A 24,200-nucleotide genomic window follows, 5' to 3' on the forward strand; every position below is an offset into this window, starting at 1 on the left:
ATGAAACATGGGACCAACACTTTACATGTTGTGTTTATATTTGTGCTCAGTGTAGGTAGCCTGGAATGTGGCCTCTGTGTAGGTTTTTCACTTTACACTTTAATTCCAAATCCCTCGTTACATAAATGTGCACACGTTGACCACATGACAGAGTAGATAAAAAAACACTTTAGTAAATCAGTTTATGTGATGCTAAAAATGACAACAGATGAATTTATAGAGGCTCTAGGGCAAACATACAATGTAGGATACGACTACCTTTTTTGAGTACAGTATTGAACATAAAACGGGGAATCCTCAAAGCAGCTGCATTCAAGTTACACTACACCTGAAAGATAACTGGCACGTATTCCCCATATTGATGAGGGGGAGGAGCCCTAACTTCATTATAAAAGTGTATTTACTCTGAATGCAGTCTGATTTCATTTTCATTGCAAAGGTGAAAGATTGTCAGGTAATCAGCCAGTGGTGTGCATAAAATATGCATTAACACTGTATGGTTTGTTGACTACTTTTATTATACAATTTAAAATATATATATGTTTTTGTGTTATCAAATAAATAATGTTTTAATATTTTCAAAGTATTGAACAATAGCTATACACATGATCATACAGTAAAAACAGGGCATGGTATTGTAGTCCCAGAAACACAGAATTGTACAGGTACTAGTACACAAAAAGTGATAGCCCAGAGTATCATGGTTGAAGATAGGACAGGTTTAGTGTAGCAACTCAAGTCCACCATCGCATGGTCTTGGACTTACTTCTGGACAGTCTGGTTCTATGTGATGCTTATTTGGTTGACATTTTAAGAGTGCCATTGAGATACAGCGACAATCTGACCAAGGTGAGATTATTCTTGCATGACGTGCTATTTTAATGACTTTAAAGTTGTATGTAACGTTACTTGCTTGCTAATTTGCTAGCTAAACTAGCTAGTTTGTGTATGCTAGCAGACTGGCAGACACGTCTACAGTCTCGCTAGACCGACATGGCTATATCACAGATAGAACAGGGAGAAAATTAAATATATTTGGCTATATAAGTACATTTCTTCTCTAGTTTGCTAGGCTAGTTAATTTGAGTAATTTAGTTAGAAAATGCAACTGATAGTGTTTTATCTGGCTTTCCAATAACTAATTTCAAGGTAAGGCAATTCAACCTGTTCATTTTTTTGTGTATTGACTGAGTGTGTGGACACTAACCACACTTTCAAAGTCTCCATTATTGTGGTCCTAACTTTGCCAGCTAGCTAGTTTAGCTAACTAGCAAAGCCATGTTCCAAATGCAATGGTCTTTCTTTACTAAGTTCGCTAACTAGCTTCTACATGCATGGTGCCAGATTGTATGGTAATTCATTGTTGCTTTGTAATGATCCTAAACCCAGTTAGTAAAGCCACTAGTACAGGGCTAAACAGAGGATAAGTAATATCTCATATTTGGAACAGTAACTGTGTATTTATAAAGTGTTTGTAGCTAGCTGTTCTAAAGTAATAAAATAAGGGCATATAATTGAAAGATGTCTGAATGTGGGTAGCTGGCTCGTTTATATGATTATGAAATGCTTAGTGTTTACTCACATATGTAACTGGTGACATGGCTAATGTATTTTTTTGGATGCCATTTATGATTTCAGTAAAGACTCAACAACCGCTTGGTAGAAGGTCAGAAAAAGTCATTGTTGGTTTGAGTGATCGTCATCTTAGTCATGATTTCAATAGTTAATGTCAAAGTTGACTACCCTGCTTTAAAGGGACTAGGGCCGAGCTGAGAACGTGTTAACGTATGGGTGGCAGCAGTGCCTCAATGCGTAGGCCAACTTGTATGCATTGCAACCCATCCAAAGCAATGTTAATGACCCAGTTGTCGAGTGACCTATTACATGAAAACAGATAAGATGTACAGTGTACTAGCACTCAGTACATTAGCCTATTTTCTTTTTCTTCCCTGTAAATCCAATACGTGGGCCAAACATTAACTTATGTTAATAACGTGACCTTCCTTTATTTTTGGATAGCAGTGGAGGCTGCTGATGGGAGGATGGCTCATAATAATGTCTGGAACAGAGCAAATGGAATGACATCAAACACACAGAAACCATGTGTTTGATACCCTTCCACTCATTCCGCTCCAGCCATTACCACGAGCCCCCCCCAGTGGAGGCTGCTGATGGGAGGATGGCTCATAATAATGTCTGGAACAGAGCAAATGGAATGACATCAAACACACAGAAACCATGTGTTTGATACCCTTCCACTCATTCCGCTCCAGACATTACCACAAGCCCGTCCTCCCCAATTAAGATAGAAGGCATATGTAGGACTACCTGTCTTTTTGAGCTGTGGCTCAACAACATCCTCTCTTGTTCTTATATCACTCCTTTTTAGTTCCTCTTCCCCATCAACCTTGTCTATGGTATGTTCCTCATATTATATATGGCAGGGGTATTCAACTCTTACCCTACGAGGTCCAGTACCTGTTTTTTTTCTTCTTCTACCTGATAATCAATTACACCCAGTGTCCCAGGTCTAAAAGATTGTTCGCCTCTAATCAGGTAATGAAAGAAAAGCAGTGGAACTGGCTTCGAGGTCCAGAGTTGAGTTTGAGAGATCTATGGTATTACTATTACATAACAGTTCTCAACTTTTTGAGTTCTCCTTTCCTCCCCTCGATATGCAAAACATGTCTCTGGGCATTTCCCTGGGAGCAAGATGTCAGTGATGGGTGGCAGTGGACCATAGAAGACTAGCGCAATTGAGTGGATATGAATATGCTTGACTCAACAATGCATGATGTGGTGTGAATGACTTGCTGTGTAGAAACATCACTGTCTTCTTCAATGGGGCAATCTGCAGTTCCAACAATGGCAAAGGTCAACCCGCCACTGATTTGGTAAACAGCTGAGGGATGGGGCTGGAGATGACCATCCATGATATCCCATATGTGTGTATATATAAAAGTTGATTTACATTCAAAATATATCAGCCTGAAAAAAAAAGACCTGTTAAAACTATAATTTGGATATCATGGATGGTCAGTCCTTGTATCTGACACCGAGACGACCAAGACACTCAATATATGGTCTCGAGACCGGACCTGAGACGGGTCTCGACTACTACAACACTGCAATCAGGGTTTAGTCCTGGACAGAGCACTATTACAGCAACCACTTTAGTTGTTAATGATCTTGCCAATTCTTTAGACATTCAAATGAATGTGTTGCTTTGTTTGTGGACCTGTCAAAAGCTTTTGATACTGTTGATCATGTTGTTTTATTGAATAACTTGTCCTCAATAGGCCTGAGCTCTGATGCTTGTTCTTGGTTTCACGATTATCTTAGTGACAGAACTCAGGCCATCGTGATGGATGGGGTTAAGTCTGAATGTCTTGAAGTCCATAAAGGTGTACCACGGGTAGGGCTGTTGCGGTGACTGTATATTACCGCCACACCGGCTGTCACAAGTCATGAAGGCAGTCAAATTCCACGTGACCGTTTAGTCATGGTAATTAGGCTTCTCCAAGCTCTGATGCTGCTGATGGTCATTAGTAGCCACCAAACTTGCTAACTGCCTGGTACTCAGCACTCTATTCTCCCTCTAATCCAGGCCTAGGTATTTTCATTATTCAACATGTAATGAACTACACGGAGGGAAAAGTTCACTGTGCATTCAGCACCACGGACAGAACTCTTGTTAAGGGGAATGCACAAAATCACAAAAGAGAGCTCAACATTACATTTTAAATGACTCCATCAGTGTGAGGAGTGAAGCCTCTGATGGACATTGACTAGAGCAGTAAAGTCTGGTATAGTTTCTGATGTTGCTATGCACAGGATTACTGAGAGGTGAGAGCCATGTTAACCAACAGCATGTCATTTTCCAACACTTTGAATCCACAAAATGACGAGAAAACTCACCGTTCAAAGCACGCAGCAACTGACTAGGTATCCCCCTTTCCCTAAACAACTGACTAGGTATCTCCTCCCCCTTTCCCTATACAACTGACTAGGTATCCCCCTTTCCCTATACAACTGACTAGGTATCCCCCTTTCCCTAAACAACTGACTAGGTATCTCCTCCCCCTTTCCCTATACAACTGACTAGGTATCCCCCTTTCCCTATACAACTGACTAGGTATCCCCCTTTCCCTATACAACTGACTAGGTATCCCCCTTTCCCTATACAACTGACTAGGTATCCACCTTTCCCTATACAACTGACTAGGTATCCCCCTTTCCCTACACAACCGACTAGGTATCCCCCTTTCCCTATACAACAGACTAGGTATCCCCCTTTCCCCCTAAAACAACTGACTAGGTATCCCCCTTGACCCCTTTTTCCCTATACAACTGACTAGGTATCCCCCTTTCCCTATACAACTGACTAGGTATACCCCTTTCCCTAAACAACTGACTAGGTATCCCCCTTTCCCTAAACAACTGACTAGGTATCCCCCTTTCCCTATACAACTGACTAGGTATCCCCCCCTTTCCCTATACAACTGACTAGGTATCCCCCTTTCCCTATACAACTGACTAGGTATCCCCCCTTTCCCTATACAACTGACTAGGTATCCCCCTTTCCTGACTATACAACTGACTAGGTATCCCCCTTTCCCCTATACAACTGACTAGGTATCCTCCCCTTCCCTACAACTGACTAGGTATCCCCCTTTCCCTATACAACTGACTAGGTATCCCCCTTTCCCCCTATACAACTGACTAGGTATCCCCTTTCCCTATACAACTGACTTCCCTTTCCCTATACAACTGACTAGGTATCCCCTTTCCCTATACAACTGACTAGGTATCCCCTTTCCCTATACAACTGACAACTGACTAGGTATCCCCCTTTCCCTATACAACTGACTAGGTATCCCCCTTTCCCTATACAACTGACTAGGTATCCCCCTTTCCCTATACAACTGACTAGGTATCCCCCAACTTAGGTATCCCTATACAACTGACTAGGTATCCCCCTTTCCTAGGTATCCCCCTTTCCCTATACAACTGACTAGGTGTCCCCTTTCCCTATACAACTGACTAGGTATCCCCCTTTCCCTATACAACTGACTAGGTATCCCCCTTCCCTCCCTATACAACAACTGACTAGGTATCCCCCTTTCCTACACAACTGACTAGGTATCCCCCTTTCCCTATACAACTGACTAGGTATCCCCTTTCCCTATACAACTGACTAGGTATCCCCTTTCCCTATACAACTGACTAGGTATCCCCCTTTCCCCTATACAACTGACTAGGTATCCCCTTTCCCTATACAACTGACTAGGTATCCCCCTTTCCCTATACAACTGACAAGGTATCCCCCTATACAACTTTCCCTAAACAACTGACTAGGTATCTCCTTTCCCCAACTTTCCCCTATACAACTGACTAGGTATCCCCTTTCCCTATACAACTGACTAGGTATCCCCCTTTCCCTAAACAACTGACTAGGTATCCCCTTTTCCCTATACAACTGACTAGGTATCCCCCTTTCCCTATACAACCTCCCCCTTTCCCTATACAACTGACTAGGTATCCCCCTTTCCCTATACCCTATACAACTGACTAGGTATCCCCCCCTTTCCCTATACAACTGACTAGGTATCCCCCCTTTCCCTATACAACTGACTAGGTATCCCCTTTCCCTATACAACAACTAGACTAGGTATCCCCCTTTCCCTAAACAACTGACTAGGTATCTCCTCCCCTTTCCCTATACAACTGACTAGGTATCCCCCTTTCCCTATACAACTGACTAGGTATCTCCTCCCCTTTCCCTATACAACTGACTAGGTATCCCCCTTTCCTCCTCCTCCCAGAGCGCCCCTAAGAACCCCTTTCCCTATACGTGATCCTGGACAACACCCCCTTTCCCTCCTCCTCCCAGAGCGCTAAGAACCTTCTCAACTAACATCAAGGCGGTGGCCCGTTCCTGTAGGTTCATGCTCTACAACATCCGCAGAGTACGACCCTGCCTCACACAGGAAGCGGCGCAGGTCCTAATCCAGGCACTTGTCATCTCCCGTCTGGATTATTGCAACTCGCTGTTGGCTGGGCTCCCTGCCTGTGCCATTAAACCCCTACAACTCATCCAGAACGCCGCAGCCCGTCTGGTGTTCAACCTTCCCAAGTTCTCTCACGTCACCCCGCTCCTCCGCTCTCTCCACTGGCTTCCAGTTGAAGCTCGCATCCGCTACAAGACCATGGTGCTTGCCTACGGAGCTGTGAGGGGAACGGCACCTCAGTACCTCCAGGCTCTGATCAGGCCCTACATCCAAACAAGGGCACTGCGTTCATCCACCTCTGGCCTGCTCGCCTCCCTACCACTGAGGAAGTACAGTTCCCGCTCAGCCCAGTCAAAACTGTTCGCTGCTCTGGCCCCCCAATGGTGGAACAAACTCCCTCACGACGCCAGGACAGCGGAGTCAATCACCACCTTCCGGAGACACCTGAAACCCCACCTCTTTAAGGAATACCTAGGATAGGATAAAGTAATCCTTCTCACCCCCCCCTTAAAATATTTAGATGCACTATTGTAAAGTGGCTGTTCCACTGGATGTCATAAGGTGAATGCACCAATTTGTAAGTCGCTCTGGATAAGAGCGTCTGCTGAATGACTTAAATGTAAATGTAAATGCAGCAGCGATGTATACTTCTCCTGCTGGTCATCTGATAAGGAGTGTCTGAAGGTGGGCGAGATTGTGGTCTTCTACTTGGCGACTCAGGAGGAGTATTTTTCCCTTGAAGACTTTGACAAGGCTGAACATCATTTTATACTTTACTTTGAAAAACTCATTTTTGCGCAATTTCTAGCTAGCTACTATTTGTAACTGTGACGTGTGTCAGTCTGTCAGTAAACTGTCTGTCCTCGTGCAGTTATTTATGCGTGCCTTCAAAATAAATGTCCCACAAGCGGTGGGAGTTAAATCATTACACAAGGTTGAGTATTCATTGGGCTTTTAATTTGAATGTCAAATACGTTTTTCAAAACTTTACTATCGCAAATTCTTTGAGTATAATTCCGCGGGCCGTATTGAATCAGCTCGCGGCCGAATACGGCACCTGGGCCAGCCTTTGCCCAGGCCTGCTCTAATTACTCTGACATTAATGCAAATGTATTTGAAAATCTAATCAAACACTTTACGAGAGCCCATGAGCTCATGTTGCTCAACATTTCGATAGGCTATGCAATTGTGCTAGAAAACAGATTGATGGCCTCTTAGAAAGAGGAAGATCATCTTTCTATAGGCTAGGAGTACTATATTTCTCAACTTTCCTAATATTAAGCACATTGCTTATATTTACAATGGGAGCGTAGCCTACCTGCCTGGCATGAAAATAAACCATGGGGAAAAGCGTCCCCTATTCACTATTTAATTAAGTGCATAGTTGACATGTATTTTTTTTCATGCTGCCCCTGTTTTGATACAGGTGTATGATAATGCTCTATTAAAAAATGTCACACAAATTGGCTGCTTTTCCTTCACTCTGCAGTCCAGCTCATCCCAAACCATCTCAATTGGACTGAGGTGATTGTCAGGTGATTGTGGAGGCCAGGTCATCTGATGCAGCACTCATCACTCTCCTTGGTCATATAGCCCTTACACAGCCTGGATGTGTGTTTTGGGTCATTGTCCTGTTGAAAAACAAATGACAGTCCCACTAAGTGCAAACCAGATGGGATGGCGTATCGCTGCAGAATGCTGTGGTAGCCAAGCTGGTTAAGTGTGCCTTGAATTCTAAATAAATCACAGACAGTGTCACCAGCAAAGCACCATCACACCTCCATGCTTCACAGTGGGAACCACACATCCGTTCACCTACTCTGCGTCTCACAAAGACACAGCGGTTGGAACCAAAAATCTCAAATTTGGACTCAACAGACCAAAGGACAGATTTCTACCAGTCAAATGTCCATTGCTTGTGTTTCTTTTTCTTATTGGTGTCCTTTAGTAGTAGTTTCTTTGCAGCATTTCGACCATGAAGGCCTGATTCACGCAGTCTCCTCTGAACAGTTGATGTTGAGATTAGAGGTCGACAGATTAATCGGAATGGCCGACTAATTAGGGTCGATTTCAAGTTTTCATAACAATCGGAAACCTGTATTTTTGGGCGCCGATTTGCCAATTTTTATTTTTAATCATTTTTTTTTGTTTTATTATTTTTTGGTCATTTAAATTGTTTATATATTTTTTATATTTTTTATATACCTTTATTTAACTAGGCAAGTCAGTTAAGAACACATTCTTATTTTCAATGACCGCCTGGGTTAACTCTACCTTGTTCAGGGGCAGAACGACAGATTTTCACGTCAGCTCGGGGGATTCAATCTTGCAACCTTACAGTTAACTAGTCCAATGCAATAACGACCTGCCTCTCTCTCTCGTCGCACTCTGACAGCCTGTTACGCGAATGCAGTAAGCCAAGGTAAGTTGCTAGCTAGCATTAAACTTATAAAAAACAATCAATCATAATCACTAGTTAACTACACATGGTTGATGATATTACTAGATATTATCTAGCGTGTCCTGCGTTGCATATAATCTGACTGAGCATACAAGTATCTAAGTATCTGACTGAGCGGTGGTAGGCAGAAGCAGGCACGTAAACATTCATTCAAACAGCACTTTAGTGCGTTTTGCCAGAAGCTCTTCGTTGTGCGTCAAGCATTGCGCTGTTTATGACTTCAAGCCAATCAACTCCCGAGATGAGGCTGGTGTAACTGAAGTGAAATGGCTAGCTAGTTAGCGCGCACTAATAGCGTTTCAAACTTCACTCGCTCTGAGCCTTGGAGTGGTTGTTCCCCTTGCTCTTCATGGGTAACGCTGCTTCGATGGTGGCTGGTGTCGTTGTGTTGCTGGTTCGAGCCCAGGGAGAAGCGAGGAGAGGGACGGAAGCTATACTGTTACACTGGCAATACTAAAGTGCCTATAAGAAAATCCAATAGTCAAAGGTTAATGAAATACAAATGGTATAGAGGGAAATAGTCCTATAATTCCTATAATAACTACAACCTAAATCTTCTTACCTGGGAATATTGAAGACTCATGTTAAAAGAAACCACCAGCTTTCATATGTTCTCATGTTCTGAGCAAGGAACTGAAACGTTAGCTTTCTTACATGGCACATATTGCACTTTTACTTTCTTCTCCAACACTTTGTTTTTGCATTATTTAAACCAAATTGAACATGTTTCATTATTTACTTGAGGCTAAATAGATTTTATTGATGTATTATGTTAAGTTAAAATAAGTGTTCATTCAGTATTGTTGTAATTGTCATTATTACAAATATGTTATTAAAAAAAAAAAAATTGGCCGATTAATCGGTATCGGCTTTTTTGGTCCTCCAATAATCGGTATCGGTGTTGAAAAATCATAATCGGTCGACATCTAGTTGAGATGTGTCTGTTAGTTGATCTCTGAAACATTTTTTTGGGCTGCAATTTCTGAGGCTGGTAACTCTAATGAACATATCCTCTGCAGCAGAGGTAACTCTGGGTCTTTCTTTCCTGTGGCGGTCCTCAGGAGAGCCAATTTCATCATAGTGCTTGATGGTTTTTGCTACTGCACTTGAAGAAACTTCTTGAAATGTTCTGGATTGACTGACCTTCATGTCTTAAAGTAATGATGGACTGTCGTTTCTCTTTGCTTATTTGAGCTGTTCTTGCCATAATATGGACTTGGTCTTTAACCAAATAGGGCTATCTTCTGTATACCACCCCTACCTTGTCACAAATGATTGGCTCAAACGCATTAAGAAGGACATTCCACAAATTAACTTTTAACAAGGCACACCTGTTAATTGAAATGCATTCCAGGTGATTACCTCATGGAGCTGGTTGAGAGGATGCCAAGAGTGTGCATAGCTGTCTTCAAGGCGGCTACTTTGAAGAATCTCAAATCTCAAATATTTTTTTATTTAACACTTTTTTTGGTTACTACATGATTTCATATGTGTTATTTCATAGTTTTGATATCTTCACTATTATTCTACAATGTAGAAAATAGTAAAATAAAGAAAAACCTGTGAATGAGTAGGTGTGTCCAAACTTTTGACTGGTACTGTATGTATGTATTGCCACCAATGCTCCTTATAGGACTCATCACTGCATTCTATACTCTGTAAACTGGTCATCTCTGTATACCAGTTACAAGACCCACTGGATGATGCTTATTTATAAAACCCTCTTAGGCCTCACTCCCCCCTATCTGAGATATCTACTGCAGCCCTCATCCTCCACATACAACACCTGTTCTGCCAGTCACATTCTGTTAAAGGTCCCCAAAGCACACGCATCCCTGGGTCGCTCGTCTTTTCAGTTCGCTCCAGCAAGCGACTGGAACGAGCTGTAACAAACACTCAAACTGGACAGTTTTATCTCAATCTCTTCATTCAAAGACTCAATCATGGACACTCACTGACAATTGTGGCTGCCTTGCGTGATGTATTGTTGTCTCTGCCTTCTTGCCCTTTGTGCTGTTGTCTCTGCCCAATAATGTTTGTACTAGAGGTCGACCGATTATGATTTTTTTAAACGCCGATACCGATTATTGGAGGAACAAAAAAAGCCACTGCCGATTAATCAGATGATTTTTAAAATAAATAATATATATATATATATATATATATATATATATATATATATATTTTTTTTGGGGGGGTGATTTATTTATTTGTAATAATGACAATTACAACAATACTGAATGAACACTTATTTGAACTTAATATAATACATCAATAAAATCAATTTAGCCTCAAATAAATAATGAAACATGTTCAATTTGGTTTAAATAACGCAAAAACAAAGTGTTGGAGAAGAAAGTAAAAGTGCAATATGTGCTCAGAACATGAGAACATATGAAAGCTGGTGGTTCCTTTTAACTTGACTCTTTAATATTCCCAGGTAAGAAGTTTTAGTTTAGTTATTATATGAATTATAGGACTATTTCTCTCTATACCATTTGTATTTCATTAACCTTGGATGTTCTTCTAGGCACTTTAGTATTGCCAGTGTAACAGTATAGCTTCCGTCCCTCTCCTCGCTCCTACCTGGGTTCAAACCAGGAACACAATGACAACAGCCACCCTCGAAGCAGCGTTACCCATGCAGAGCAAGGGGAACAACCACTCCAAGTCTCAGAGCGAGTGACGTTTGAAATGCTATTAGCGCGCACCCCGCTAACTAGCTAGCCATTTCACATCGGTTACACCAGCCTCATCTCGGGAGTTGATAGGCTTGAAGTCATAAACCGCTGCTGGCAAACGCACGAAAGTGCTGTTTGAATGATTACTGGCCTGCTGCTGCTCAGTCAGACTGCTCTATCAAATCATAGACTTAATTATAACATAATAACACACAGAAATATGAGCCATAGGTCATTAATATGGCCGAATCCGGAAACTATCATCTCGAAAACAAGACATTTGTTCTTTCAGTGAAATACGGAACCGTTCTGTATTTTATCTAATGGGTGACATCCATAAGTCTAAATATTCCTGTTACATTGTACAACCTTCAATGTTATGTCATAATTACGTAAAAGTCTGGCAAGTTAGGCGGCCCAAACTGTTGCATATACACTGACTCTGCGCGCAATGAACGCAAGAGAAGAGACACAATTTCACCTGGTTAATATTGCCTGCTAACCTGGATTTATTTTTAGATAAATATGCAGGTTTAAAAATATATACTTCTGTGTATTGATTTTAAGAAAGGCATTTATGTTTATGGTTACGTACACATTGGAGCAACGATACGCACCGCATCGATTATATGCAACGCAGGACACGCTAGATAAACAAGTAATATCATCAACCATGTTTAGTTAACTAATGATTATGATTGATTGTTTTTTATAAGATAAGTTTAATGCTAGCTAGCAACTTACCTTGGCTTACTGCATTCGCATAACAGGCCGTCTCCTCGTGGAGTGCAATGTAATCAGGTGGTTAGAGCGTTGGACTAGTTAACTGTAAGGTTGCAAGATTGATTCCCCCGAGCTGACAAAGTAAAAATCTGTCGTTCTGCCCCTGAACGAGGCAGTTAACCCACCGTTCCTAGGCCATCATTTGAAAATAAGAATGTGTTCTTAACTGACTTGCCTAGTTAAATAAAGATTAAATAAGGGTGTACATTTTTTTTTTTTTAATGGCCAAATTGGTGTCCAAAAATACCTAATTAATCGGCCATTCTGATTAATCGGTCGAACTCTAATGTCTAGCAATGTACAATCCTTGTATGAGCAGTAACCATTTCCAACATGGGCAACAGACTCTGTTTTACATTTGACTCATGTAGAATACAAAATGGGTCATGGTTTGCAGGGTGCCAGAGTGCTAGGTTACACACACACACACAGAATAGCAAGGCCCAACTGGAATGGGGGCCTAAATACAGAACTTGTGTGCAGTCTCAGTAACATGAGCACAGAAAGTAATGCTTTCCCTGCAGGCTGCCTTGCCCAACCCGCTCTAGTTCGCCTTTCTGCTTTCAATAGGCACCAATCTGAAAATGTCAAGTCAGCAACTTTGGATGTTGTTTTGGGGACTCATGCCCTGGGAGAACGTCTAGGCCTTGGGAGAACGTCTAGGCACTACAGAACCATTCCAAGCAGTTGACCCTCAGTACTCCTAAAACTGACCTGTTCTCGAGTTGCCAGAGCTGCTTGGACAGAAAGGATCTGATCAAGTAAGCTAAGGGTCAAGAGAGTGCTAGCATTAGGACAAGTACACTCAATACAGGTGCTACTGCTAGCCAGTATAACAGGATGGGGTACTAGGGGTAGGAATCGAGTCCCAGTGTAAGACCTATAGTAAGACTGTTAGTAGGCCTATATCATGATCAGGGGCAGAGGTCATGGCATGTTAGATTAGAAAAGACCTTCGGGAGGAAGGACAACTCAGTATAGGTCTTCTCGGATCCCAAAATTGAGACCCGAACTGTATCCATTAAATTCCTACCGAACCCCACAGGACCGGTCATTTTTTGGGGAAAATCAATATTCGGTTCGGATCTGAAGTGGACCAGATCTGACCCAAAACATGTCAGAGTTGAGAGGAAATCAGACCCAAAATGGATCTGAAATTTGCAGCGCATTTTTTATTTACAGTGGCAAGAAAAAGTATTTGACCCCTTTGGAAATTCCTGGATTTCTGCATAAATTGGTCATATTATTTGATCTGATCTTCATCTAGGTCACAACAATAGACACACACAGACTGCTTAAACTAATTACACACAAACAATTATACATTTTCATGTCTTTATTGAACACACCATGTAAACATTCACAGTGCAGGGTGGAAAAGGTATGTGAACCCTTGGATTTAATAACTGGTTGACCGTTCTTTGGCAGCAATAACCTCAACCAAAATTTTCTGTAGTTGCGGATCAGACCTGCACAACGGTCAGGAGGAATTTTGCATCATTCCTCTTTATAAAACTGTTTCAGTTCAGCAATATTCTTGGGATGTTTGGTGTGAACTGCTCTCTTCAGGTCATGCCACAGCATCTCAATCGGATTGAGGTTGGGGCGGCAGGGTAGCCTAGTGGTTAAAGCTTTGGACTAGTAACCTCAAGGTTGCAAGTTCGAATCCCCGAGCTGTTGTTCTGCCCATGTGGGCAGTTAACCCACTGTTCCTAGGCCATCATTGAAAATAATTTGTTCTTAACTGACTTGCCTAGTTAAATAAAGGTTAAAAAAAAGGTCAGGACTCTGACTGGGCCACTCCAGAGGTTCTTCTGTTGAAGCCATTCTGTTGTTGATTTACTTTTGTGTTTTGGGTCACCCAACTTCTGTTGAGCTTCAATTGGCGGACAGATAGCCTAACATTCTCCTGCAAAAGCTCTTGATAAACTTGGGAATTCATTTTTCCGTTGATGATAGCAAGCTGTCCAGGCCCTGAGGTAGCAAAGCAGCCCAAACCATGATGCTCCCTCCATACTTTACAGTTGGGATGAGGTTTAGATGTTGGTGTGCTGTGGCTTTTTGTTAGGCTAATTGACATCATTTGAGTCAATTGGAGGCATACCTGTGTACCTTCCAAACGTCTGCAGGAAAGGTACCACGTTCATCTGTACAAACAATAGTACGCAAGTATAAACACCATGGGACCACACAGCCGCCATATCGCTCAGGAAGGAGACGCCTTCTGCCTCCTAGAGATGAACGTGCTTTTGTGTGAAAAGTGCAAATCAATCCCATAACAACAGCAAAGGACCTTGTGAAGATGCTGGAGGAAACAGGTCCAAAAGTATCTATATCCACAGTAAAACGAGTCCTATATTGACATAACCTGAAAGGCCACTCAGCAAGGAAGAAGCCACTTCTCCAACAGCCATAAAAAAGCCAGACTACAGTTTGCAACTGCACATAGGGACAAAGATTGTACTTTTTTGGAGAAATGTCCTCTGGTCTGATGAAACAAAAATAGAACTGTTTGGCCATAATGACCATCGTTATGTTTGTAGGAAAAAGGGGGAGGCTTGCAATCCGAAGAACACCAACCCAACCGTGAAGCATGGGTGTGGCAGCATCATGTTGTGGGGGTGCTTTGCTTCAGGAGGGACTGGTGCACTTCACAAAATAGATGTCCTCATGGGGATGGAAATTTATGTGGATATATTGAAGCAACATCTCAAGACATCGTTCAGGAAGTTAAAGCTTGGCCGCAAATAGGTCTTCCAAATGGATAATGACCCCAAGCATACTTCCAAAGTTGTGGCAAAATGGCTTGATGACAACAAAGTCAAGGTAATGGAGTGGCCATCACAAGCCCTGACCTCAAGCCTATAGAAGATTTGTGGGCAGAACTGAAAAAGCGTGTGCGAGCAAGGAGGCCTACAAACCAGTTACACCATCTCTGTCAGGAGGAATGGGCCAAAATTCACCCAACTTATTGTGGGAAGCTTGTGGAAGGCCACCTGAAACGTTTGAGCCAAGTTAAACCATTTTAACTTGGCTCAATGTTATTCTGACATTTCACATTCTTAAAATAAAGTGGTGATCCTAACTGACCTAAACAGGGAATTTTTACGAGGATTAAATGTCAGGAATTGTGATTAACTGAGTTTTAATGTATTTGGCTAAGGTGTATGTAAACTTCCAACTTCAACTGTAGGTGTTCCTTTTGTCCAGATGGGAAATTGCAGTGTGGAGTGCAATAGAGATTGCGTCTTCTGTTGTGGCGATATGCAAATTGTAGTTGTTCTAGGGTTTCCAACAATTGATATTTGTAGGTCAAGGTTAGAATTCCTGCTATGGCAATGCTATAATTGGATGTAGAATATTTGGACGTTTTCAGAGATCTGTTCATTTTGTTTCTGTTGACCCCGTTTAAAAAATAAATAAATAAATAATATTGTGATTTTAGGACGCTAGCGAGTGCTGAATGCTATTTAGCCTCATGTGCCAGGCCTGTAGCATCAGATGCACAGCTGGTGAGTTGGCCTTTGTTCCCAAGCTTCTAGTAACTACTATAATAGGCTATTTATTGCTCATCGTTTTGTTAAGTGCTATTTGAATTAATGCCTACCACCGCTCAGTCAGATACTTGTATGCTTGTATTCTCAGTCAGATTATACGCAACGCATGACACGCTAGATAATATCTAGTAATATCATCAACTATGTGTAGTTAACTAGTTTTTATTTTGTATTTTTTTATTTCACCTTTATTTAACCAGGTAGGCTAGTTGAGAACAAGTTCTCATTTGCAACTGCGACCTGGCCAAGATAAAGCATAGCAGTGTGAACAGACAACACAGAGTTACACATGGAGTAAACAATTAACAAGTCAATAACACAGTAGAAAAAAAAGGGGACTCTATATACATTGTGTGCAAAAGGCATGAGGAGGTAGGCGAATAATTACAATTTTGCAGATTAAGACTGAAGTGATAAATGATCAGATGGTCATGTACAGGTAGAGATATTGGTGTGCAAAAGAGCAGAAAAGTAAATAAATAAAAACAGTATGGGGATGAGGTAGGTAAAAATGGGTGGGCTATTTACCGATAGACTATGTACAGCTGCAGCGATCGGTTAGCTGCTCAGAAAGCAGATGTTTGAAGTTGGTGAGGGAGATAAAAGTCTGAAACTTCAGCGATTTTTGCAATTCGTTCCAGTCACAGGCAGCAGAGAACTGGAACGAAAGGCGGCCAAATGAGGTGTTGGCTTTAGGGATGATCAGTGAGATACACCTGCTGGAGCGCGTGCTACGGATGGGTGTTGCCATCGTGACCAGTGAACTGAGATAAGGCGGAGCTTTACCTAGCATGGACTTGTAGATGACCTGCAGCCAGTGGGTCTGGCGACGAATATGTAGCGAGGGCCAGCTGACTAGAGCATACAAGTCGCAGTGGTGGGTGGTATAAGGTGCTTTAGTGACAAAACGGATGGCACTGTGATAAACTGCATCCAGTTTGCTGAGTAGAGTGTTGGAAGCAATTTTGTAGATGACATCGCCGAAGTCAAGGATCGGTAGGATAGTCAGTTTTACTAGGGTAAGTTTGGAGGCGTTGTTGCGGATTAGAAAGCCGACTCTTGATTTGATTTTCGATTGGAGATGTTTGATATGAGTCTGGAAGGAGAGTTTACAGTCTAGCCAGACACCTAGGTACTTATAGATGTCCACATATTCATGGTCGGAACCATCCAGGGTGGTGATGCTGGTCAGGCGTGCGGGTGCAGGCAGCGAACGGTTGAAAAGCATGTATTTGGTTTTACTAGCGTTTAAGAGCAGTTGGAGGCCACGGAAGGAGTGTTGTATGGCATTGAAGCTCGTGATTATGATTGATTGATTTTTATAAGAAGTTTAATGCTAGCTAGCAATTTACCTTGGCTTACTGCATTCGCGTAACAGGCAGTCTCCTTGTGGAGTGCAACAAGAGGCAGGTCCTTATTGCGTTGGACTAGTTAAATGTAAGGTTGCCAGATTGGATCCCCTGAGCTGACAATGTGAAAATCTGTCGTTCTGCCTGTCTCTGAACGAGGCAGTTAACCCACCGTTCCTAGGCCGAAAATAAGAATGTGTCATTAACTGACTTGCCTAGTTAAATAAAGATTAAATAAAGCTGTAAAAAAAAAATAATAATCTGTGTCCAAAAATACTGATTTCCGATTGTTATGAAAACTTGAAATCGGCCCTAATTAATCAGCCATTTCGATTAATCGGTCGACCTCTACTCTAGAGAGTTGAAAACAGCAGGTCTGGGACAGGTAGCATGTCCGGTGAACAGGTCAGGGTTCCACAGCCGAGGGCAGAACAATTGAAACTGGAGCAGCAGCACGCCCAGGCGGACTGGGGGACAGCAAGGAGTCATCATGCCAGCTAGTCCTGAGGCATGGTCCTAGGGCTCAGGTCCTCAGAGAGAAAGAGAGAATTAGAGAGAGCATACTTAAATTCACACAGGACACTGGATAAGACAGGAGAAGTACTCCAGATATAACAGACTGACCCTAGCCCCCCGACACACACTACTGCAGCATAAATATTGGAGGCTGAGACAGGAGGGGTCAGGAGACACTGTGGCCCCATCCGATGATACCCCCGGACACAGCCAAACAGGCAGGACATAACCCCACCTACTTTGCCAAAGCACAGCCCCCACACCACAGGTTCCTCAGACATTTCTCTAATTTGTGTGCTGTCTCAATTGTTATGTTTCTTTCCACATCAACTTCTCCCTAATAACAACTGAACCTCAGAGGACTTGGTGAACAAATTTCTGCGATGTAGTGGAAACTAGCAAGTCCTTTTACCTATGAGGGCAACCCTTTACACTTGTGGGAATTGCCGTATATAGATAGGGCTAATATGAAATGTATCTTACAGAATAAATATGAAAAATAAAATAATATGCATAAGCATGGTAGTAATTGAAAGGGAACAGTTTGGAAATTATGGGGATATTATTAGACCAAAGTTGAGGACACAAGTTCACGTGACACAAGAGTCCAAACATGAAACTGTTGATTTTATGTGCATTTTATATTTATTGTGCTTTTTGATGCATTTTGTCGAAAACAAGATCTGAAAATACTCTGGATACATTCAGTAACATGATAAGAATATTCCTGGAAAATGTGGGGTAGGTGCAACATAAGACAAAGAAATGACAAGGTTGAGGGAGAGAACTAACTGGTGTCTCCAAGTGGCCACACTGTTTCTCAGTCATTTCAATGCACTTTTATGACTAATAAAAGCATCTTCAACTATGAGGAGCTAGAGCAAGCACAATTGTAGTTGTTTTGAACACAACCCTGCATCCTTCTATCACACAATTACTGTTGTGGTTTACACAATCCAAAAACCGACCATTAAAAATCGCGATCTGGGTCAGGTGGGCATCATTTGAATGCTTGCTCTATTGTCAACATGACTAGTTAAGTTATAAAATGTTAACTTGCCGTGTTAGGCTTTCACAAGGCAATTCAGAGAAACAGATCTTAATTCTGGTGTGCATAGAGTCATGTGCATTCAGATGCATGTTCCGTGGTAAATTTTCTTCACAATAGACAAACAGGCTCATTCTGTTCAGAACAACACCGTCCGTGTATGACGCAATGTTGTAACTGTACAAACATAGTGATCATAAACGTTGACACTGTAGGCTACATGACATGAGTTTTATGATATGGACATTTTTATTTATTTATTTTTATTTCACCTTTATTTAACCAGGTAGGCAAGTTGAGAACAAGTTCTCATTTACAATTGCGACCTGGCCAAGATAAAGCAAAGCAGTTTGACAGATACAACGACACAGAGTTACACATGGAGTAAAATAAACATATAGTCAATAATACAGTATAAACAAGTCTATATACAATGTGAGCAAATGAGGAGAGAAGGGAGGTAAAGGCAAAAAAGGCCATGGTGGCAAAGTAAATACAATATAGCAAGTAAAACACTGGAATGGTAGTTTTGCAATGGAGGAATGTGCAAAGTAGAAATAAAATAATGGGGTGCAAAGGAGCAAAATAAATAAATAAATTAAATACAGTTGGGAAAGAGGTAGTTGTTTGGGCTAAATTATAGGTGGGCTATGTACAGGTGCAGTAATCTGTAAGATGCTCTGACAGTTGGTGCTTAAAGCTAGTGAGGGAGATAAGTGTTTCCAGTTTCAGAGATTTTTGTAGTTCGTTCCAGTCATTGGCAGCAGAGAACTGGAAGGAGAGGCGCCAAAGAAAGAATTGGTTTTGGGGGTGACTAGAGAGATATACCTGCTGGAGCGTGTGCTACAGGTGGGAGATGCTATGGTGACCAGCGAGCTGAGATAAGGGGGACTTTACCTAGCAGGGTCTTGTAGATGACATGGAGCCAGTGGGTTTGGCGACGAGTATGAAGCGAGGGCCAGCCAACGAGAGCGTACAGGTCGCAATGGTGGGTAGTATATGGGGCTTTGGTGACAAAACGGATTGCACTGTGATAGACTGCATCCAATTTGTTGAGTAGGGTATTGGAGGCTATTTTGTAAATGACATCGCCAAAGTCGAGGATTGGTAGGATGGTCAGTTTTACAAGGGTATGTTTGGCAGCATGAGTGAAGGATGCTTTGTTGCGAAATAGGAAGCCAATTCTAGGTTTAATTTTGGATTGGAGATGTTTGATATGGGTCTGGAAGGAGAGTTTACAGTCTAACCAGACACCTAAGTATTTGTAGTTGTCCACGTATTCTAAGTCAGAGCCGTCCAGAGTAGTGATGTTGGACAGGCGGGTAGGTGCAGGTAGCAATCGGTTGAAGAGCATGCATTTAGTTTTACTTGTATTTAAGAGCAATTGGATGCCACGGAAGGAGAATTGTATGGCATTGAAGCTTGCCTGGAGGGTTGTTAACACAGTGTCCAAAGAAGGGCCGGAAGTATACAGAATGGTGTCGTCTGCGTAGAGGTGGATCAGAGACTCACCAGCATCAAGAGCGACCTCATTGATGTATATAGAGAAGAGAGTCTGTCCAAGAATTGAACCCTGTGGCACCCCCATAGAGACTGCCAGAGGTCCGGACAGCAGACCCTCCGATTTGACACACTGAAATCTATCAGAGAAGTAGTTGGTGAACCAGGCGAGGCAATCATTTGAGAAACCAAGGCTGTCGAGTCTGCCGATGAGGATGTGGTGATTGACAGAGTCGAAAGCCTTGGCCAGATCAATGAATACGGCTGCACAGTAATGTTTCTTATCGATGGCGGTTAAGATATCGTTTAGGACCTTGAGCGTGGCTGAGGTGCACCCATGACCAGCTCTGAAACCAGATTGCATAGCAGAGAAGGTATGGTGAGATTCGAAATGGTCGGTAATCTGTTTGTTGACTTGGCTTTCGAAGACCTTAGAAAGGCATGGTAGGATAGATATAGGTCTATAGCAGTTTGGGTCAAGAGTGTCCCCCCCTTTGAAGAGGGGGATGAACGCAGCTGCTTTCCAATCTTTGGGAATCTCAGACGACACGAAAGAGAGGTTGAACAGGCTAGTAATAGGGGTGGCAACAATTTCGGCAGATAATTTTAGAAAGAAAGGGTCCAGATTGTCTAGCCCGGCTGATTTGTAGGGGTCCAGATTTTTCAGCTCTTTCAGAACATCAGCTGAACGGATTTGGGAGAAGGAGAAATGGGGAAGGCTTGGGCGAGTTGCTGTTGGGGGTGCAGTGCTGTTGACCGGGGTAGGAGTAGCCAGGTGGAAAGCATGGCCAGCCGTAGAAAAATGCTTATTGAAATTCTCAATTATGGTGGATTTATCAGTGGTGACAGTGTTTCCTATCTTCAGTGCAGTGGGCAGCTGGGAGGAGGTGTTCTTATTCTCCATGGACTTTACAGTGTCCCAGAACTTTTTTGAGTTATTGTTGCAGGAAGCAAATTTCTGCTTGAAAAAGCTAGCCTTGGCTTTTCTAACTGCCTGTGTATAACGGTTTCTAGCTTCCCTGAACAGCTGCATATCACGGGGGCTGTTCAATGCTAATGCAGAACGCCATAGGATGTTTTTGTGTTGGTTAAGGGCAGTCAGGTCTGGGGAGAACCATGGGCTATATCTGTTCCTGGTTCTAAATTTCTTGAATGGGGCATGTTTATTTAAGATGGTTAGGAAGGCATTTAAAAAACATATCCAGGCATCCTCTACTGACGGGATGAGATCAATATCCTTCCAGGATACCCCGGCCAGGTCGATTAGAAAGGCCTGCTCGCTGAAGTGTTTCAGGGAGCGTTTTACAGTGATGAGTGGAGGTCGTTTGACCGCTGACCCATTACGGATACAGGCAATGAGGCAGTGATCGCTGAGATCTTGGTTGAAGACAGCAGAGGTGTATTTAGAGGGGAAGTTGGTTAGGATGATATCTATGAGGGTGCCTGTGTTCAAGGCTTTGGGGGGGTACCTGGTAGGTTCATTGATAATTTGTGTGAGATTGAGGGCATCAAGTTTAGATTGTAGGATGGCTGGGGTGTTAAGCATGTTCCAGTTTAGGTCGCCTAGCAGCACGAGCTCTGAAGATAGATGGGGGCAATCAGTTCACATATGGTGTCCAGAGCACAGCTGGGGGCAGAGGGTGGTCTATAGCAGGCGGCAACGGTGAGAGACTTGTTTTTAGAGAGGTGGATTTTTAAAAGTAGAAGTTCAAATTGTTTGGGTACAGACCTGGATAGTAGGACAGAACTCTGCAGGCTATCTTTGCAGTAGATTGCAACACCGCCCCCTTTGGCAGTTCTATCTTGTCTGAAAATGTTGTAGTTTGGAATTAAAATTTCGGAATTTTTGGTGGTCTTCCTAAGCCAGGATTCAGACACCGCTAGAACATCCGGGTTGGCAGAGTGTGCTAAAGCAGTGAATAGAACAAACTTAGGGAGGAGGCTTCTAATGTTAACATGCATGAAACCAAGGCTATTACGGTTACAGAAGTCATCAAAAGAGAGCGCCTGGGGAATAGGAGTGGAGCTAGGCACTGCAGGGCCTGGATTCACCTCTACATCGCCAGAGGAACATAGGAGGAGAAGAATAAGGGTGCGGCTAAAAGCAATAAGAATTGGTCGTCTAGAACGTCTGGAACAGAGAGTAAAAGGAGGTTTCTGGGGGCGATAAAATAGCATCAAGGTATAATGTACAGACAAAGGTATGGTAGGATGTGAATACAGTGGAGGTAAACCTAGGTATTGAGTGATGAAGAGAGAGATATTGTCTCTAGAAACATCATTGAAACCAGGAGATGTCACAGCATGTGTGGGTGGTGGAACTAATAAATTGGATAAGTGTGAGCAGGACTAGAGGCTCTACAGTGAAATAAGCCAATAAACACTAACCAGAACAGCAATGGACAAGACATATTGACATTAAGGAGAGGCATCCTTAGTCGAGTGATCAAAAGGGTCCAGTGAGAGGTTGGTTGGGGGTCACGGCGATTTAAACAGCTAGCCAGGCCATCGGTAGCAAGCTAGCATAGGATGGAGGTCTGTTGTTAGCCACCTCTTGCGTTCCGTCAGTAGATTAGTGAGGTTCCGTGTGGTAGAGGGGATTCATCCAAATCACACAAAAAATAAAATAAACAACAAATAAATAAAAATAAAATAAACATTAGATATAGTTATAGAGGCCCAAGAAGAAACATAATAATAATACAAATAAATAAATTGTCCGATTGTCTATTCTGAGAGCAGCCGGTAAGACAGCTAACGGTTAGCAGGCCGCAGATGGGCGTCCAGGTAACGTCGCGACGGAGGAGCCAGCCGGATCTCCTTCGGGTAGATAACGTCGGCAGTCCAGTTGTGAAGGCCCGGTGGGGCTCCGCGTAGGCAGTAAAACGGGTCCGGATAGGTGACTGCAGCCCAGGAGTGATTGATGGAACTCAGGAGTGATTGACGGAGCTGGCTAGCTCGGAGTAATTGATGTTTGCTACAGATAGTCACACGGATAGCAGCTAGCTAGCTGTGAGATCCGAGAATGTCCAGAGAGCAGTTGAAATCCAGGGACATGGAGAGAAAAATTGGTCCGGTATGTTCCGTTCCGAACCGCGTTGCGCCGTACAAAACTGGCGATAGATTTTCGAGCTAAAGGATAGCTGATGACCACAAACCGTGGTTAGCTGAATACTAACGATTTGCCAGTAAAGAAGCTAACTAGCTTCTGAACTAGCTTCTGATTAGCTTCTGGATTAGCTTCTGGGCTTGCTTCTGGCTAGCTCCTGGCTAGCTTCTGGCTAGTTTCTGGCTAGCTTCTTGGAGTTTCTGGCTAGCTTCTTGGAGGATTCCAGATTTGAGGTGAATAATACTTATTTATAGATATAAATTGGTGAGGCGGGTTGCAGGAGAGTGTTTTGAAGATGAGTTGATGGAAAATAAAAATAAAATGTATGTGAAAAAGTTGTAAATATATATACAGGACACGACAAGACGAGGACAAAAGACGTCTGAACTGCTATGCCATCTCGGTTTGGTAATGTGAAATGTGAAGTACACATTTGAACTCGACAAGTGTTTTTGGCTTGCTTTTATGACATCAGTGGTATTTATTATAATCCTCAACGTATCATCTTTCAAAATACTTTAAGTCCTCTTCAGTTACAGAATTTCCTTCACTCAGACAACAAAAAAATATGCAAAAGTTGTGAAGCGGAGAGCCTGAGGTCTGACGTCATTTTATAGCGTGTTACTGTACAGCCAATGCGTTCCAATTTAGGCGAAAGGTCAAAATCAGCGAGGACAGTGAATGTGGATGGAAATCTGCTTGCTTGAAATGATGATCCTGCTCACTTCTTCTGAGGTTTAACAGCGGTTGGCATCCCAGTTTGTTGCATTACTGCCACCTACTAGACTGGAGTACAACTCCCTTATACTTGAAAGAGAAAAATGTACTAAATAAATACCCTACCATCTAACACTATACTCATTCATTTCAAATGATTTAAAAAAAATGAACACCCCCCCTACACCAATAATTAAATGTATATATTTCTACCTCATGCCATTATTATTATTATTATTATTATTATTATACCTTTATTTCAACAAGGAACACAGACTGAATCCAAGGTCTCTTTTACAGCTGGGTCCTGCGTATAGATGTTTACACATACAGTTTAGGTACAATGATTAAGAAACTACACAAGACAAACAAAACGATCACAGATAACACAAAAATACAGCAACAGATTACATTTACAGACAGGGGAATAACCTGTTAGGGGAATAACCTAACAGCACAAGAACTTGC

General features: G+C 42.4%; 1 protein-coding gene across 1 annotated transcript in view; it reads left to right on the plus strand.

Moving 5' to 3' along the window:
• The first annotated feature begins 705 nt into the window (after positions 1–705).
• Positions 706–24,200, plus strand: part of LOC115133973 (suppressor of tumorigenicity 7 protein homolog) — a 96,581-nt gene continuing 73,086 nt past the window's right edge. The window contains exon 1 of the mRNA XM_029667447.2: positions 706–849. The gene's annotated coding sequence lies outside the window, so the exon portion shown is untranslated. The remainder of the gene's footprint in view (positions 850–24,200) is intronic.

Source organism: Oncorhynchus nerka, linkage group LG9a (genome assembly GCF_034236695.1).
Source record: "Oncorhynchus nerka isolate Pitt River linkage group LG9a, Oner_Uvic_2.0, whole genome shotgun sequence".
Lineage (NCBI taxonomy): Eukaryota > Metazoa > Chordata > Actinopteri > Salmoniformes > Salmonidae > Oncorhynchus > Oncorhynchus nerka.